The sequence below is a fragment of the Microtus pennsylvanicus genome, chromosome 12 (genome assembly GCF_037038515.1).
Source record: "Microtus pennsylvanicus isolate mMicPen1 chromosome 12, mMicPen1.hap1, whole genome shotgun sequence".
Classification (NCBI taxonomy): domain Eukaryota; kingdom Metazoa; phylum Chordata; class Mammalia; order Rodentia; family Cricetidae; genus Microtus; species Microtus pennsylvanicus.
In genome coordinates, this window is record NC_134590.1 from 48242156 (window position 1) to 48245178 (window position 3023).

Below are 3023 nucleotides of genomic sequence, written 5' to 3' on the forward strand. Positions count from 1 at the left end.
TAAACTATGGGAAGGCTATTGTACTGCAACTCCACTGGAAAGCCAATTTGTATATTATGTCCGAGTTCTCTAAAGGGACAGAACTGATATAACTAATTGATATTCAAAGAGAATTTATTTTCCTGGCTTATGTAATATTGTCAGAGTGGTCTGACATGGCTGTCATACACCAGAAAAGCTGAGAACCTAGTAGTTCAGACAATGATTCTGGGAGCCTCAGTAGTCACAGTGTGCTGCTGAAGGCCTAGAGGATTCTAGGAGATCTGCTCATCTTCTGCCCATGTTGAAAAGTTGAAGAAGTTGGCCCTAACCTCAGCCTAGGAATCAGCAGTGTCAGCAACAGGATAAATAAACTCAATAGCAAGAGTGAGGGCAACCAAGCAAAAATGCCAAAACGTTTCCTTCGTTCATGTCCTTTTATGTGGGCCTCCACTACAAAGTGCTACCAGCATCGATTAGGACAATCAAGACAATCCCTCACAGGCATGTGGACAGTCTAACTCAGTATTGACAATCTCTCTTTGCAAATGTCTTCACAGGAGATTCTAGGTCCCGTCAGTTGACAGCTAAAGCTGACCGCGGCTCATGTTAATGAGAAGAATGAAAATGTGTTGTTTTCCTAGGCTTCCTGAATTTATTTGTGCATGAAACATCATAAAGGTATTTTTTTAAAACCACTTTTAAAAAGTAGTTTCTCTCAATAAACTACTATTAGCAGAAAACAAGCCACAAATGAGTAGAAAAGGAAACATGAAAAGATGCTATACTCATGGCTTGTCTGGAAAGCTGGAGAGCATGCTTTTGTCAGCCTGTTGTCCTATACAAGAACTATAATTGAGATGTGGTTCTCTGGCCTTTCAAAAATTACAGCCACATTTCTCATCGTGGGCTCTGTAGACTACTCTATCTCTGAGACACTGGCCAATATTCCCCAAAGGGTTCCCAGGTCACAAACTACAGATGTGCAATATTGTGACTGGACTTGCCAGAATTTTCAGTATTTTAGCACATATCGGATAGTCCCCAAAGACGTGAATTTGATAGATTTCACACAATTAATTTGACTGGAAATCATTTTTTATTAATAATATCTTGAGAGGTTTATTTAAAAAACAAATATTTAAATTTTATCTCATAGTGTCTAAAGACACAGGAATGAAATAAATTAGAATGCTTATCAAGAAATGACCACACACCCTGGCTAATGCATGAGGTCTTGGCAACATGAAAAATAGAGAAAATTTCCAAATAATTGCCAAATATCTTGAACATCAAATAACCATCTTGGAAACCAAGCAACTTCGCTTTTACCTGTTTAAGAAAAACAGATGAGAGCTAGGGAACATCTCTCCTAAAGGCTTTACAGGATGTGTGCAGAAACATCTGTGTTTTTCCTACACGGCAATCTGACTGCCAGAAACTCACCACATCTATTTTCAAGATCCATGCTTGAGAGATCTTTGGTTCCCATGGAAGTCTCACTGTTGAGGCTGATCTCTACACCTCAAAAGGTCTCTTCTGAGCTGCCATATCCAGCGTTGCCTCCACTGGCATCTATGAGGCCATAGAACCCCATGACAATGATGAGACACTCTGCATGCGGAAGGGTGTCACAAAGGCTTTTGAGGACATCAGTGAAATTATGGTACCTGCTCTGTTAGCAAGACACTGAATGCTGTGAAACAAGAGAAGATCGACAAACTAATGATTGAGATAGACAGCGCTAAGAATAATTCCAAATTTGGTGCCAATGCCATCCTGGGAGTGTCCCTGGCTGTTTGCAAAGCTGGTGCTGCAGAAAAGGGGTACCCATCTACTGCCACATGGTTGACTTGCCTGGCATCCCTGAAGTCATCCTGCCCGTCCTACCTTTCAATGAGATCAACGGCGGTTCTCATGCTGGCAACAAGCTGGCCATGCAGGAGTTCATGATCCTCCCTGAGGGAGCGTCCACTTTCCGGAAAGCATGCGCATTGGAGCAGAGGTTTATCACAACCAGAAGAATGTCAAGGAGAAATATGGGAAGGATGCCACCAATGTGGGTGATGTGGGCAGATTTGTGCCGAACATCCTGGAGAACAAAGAAGCTCTGGCGCTGCTGAAGAACGCAATTGAGAAGGCTGGCTATCCTGACCAGGCTGTCATCGGCATGGAGGTAGCTGCCTCTGAATTCTTTAGGTCAGGCAAGTATGGCCTGGACTTCAAGTCTCCTGAAGACTTCAGCAGTTACATCACACCAGACTAGCTGGCTGGCCCATATAAGTCCTTCATCTGGGACTATTAATGGTGTCCATCGATGACCCCTTTGACCAGAATGACTGGGAAGCCTGGCAAAAGTTCACAGCTGGTACTGGCATCCAGGTGGTTGAGGAAAATCCCACAGTGGCCAATCCTAAAAGGATGGCCAAGGTTGTTAGTGAGAAGGTTCTGCAACTGGCTCCTGCTCAAAGGGAACCAGATCTGCTCTGTGGCTGAGTCTCTGCAGGCATGTAAGCTGGCTTAGTCCAATGGTTGGGGCGTCATGGTGTCCCAGCTCTGTGAGGAGACTAAGGATACTTTCATCGCTGACCTGGTGGTGGGGCTCTACACTGGACAGATCAAGCCGATCCGAGCACCTGTCCAAGTACAATCAGATTCTTAGAATCGAAGAAGAGCTGGGCAGCAAAGCTAAGTTTGCCGGTAGGTCCTTCAGGAACCCCCTGGCCAAGTAAAGTGTGGGTGGAGATCCCTGGAGCCACCAGCTGCCTAGACCCTGTCCTTGATGTCATTGAAGCAGCTCAAGGCGAGCCAAGTGCCTGCCCCTCCCATGCCACTGCTTCCTTAGACATTATTGTCAATGCCTCACTTGACCACCTGGAGCCCTGCTGGGAACCCCAGCTTTGGAATCATGTGACTGGTCCGAATCATTGTTTGTCATCTCCCTTCCAAGCTATTGTCTGGAGCCCAGTGTGATCTCTAGGGTGACCAGAGGCAAGGCCCCTGCCCCAGCAGTTCTACACACAGAATAAAAGCCTCTGTGACCC

The 3023-nt window shown here is 45.3% G+C and overlaps 1 pseudogene; it reads left to right on the forward strand.

Moving 5' to 3' along the window:
* Positions 1–1435: 1435 nt before the first annotated feature.
* LOC142832530 (alpha-enolase pseudogene) lies at positions 1436–2711 on the forward strand (annotated as a pseudogene).
* The last annotated feature ends 312 nt before the right edge of the window (positions 2712–3023 follow it).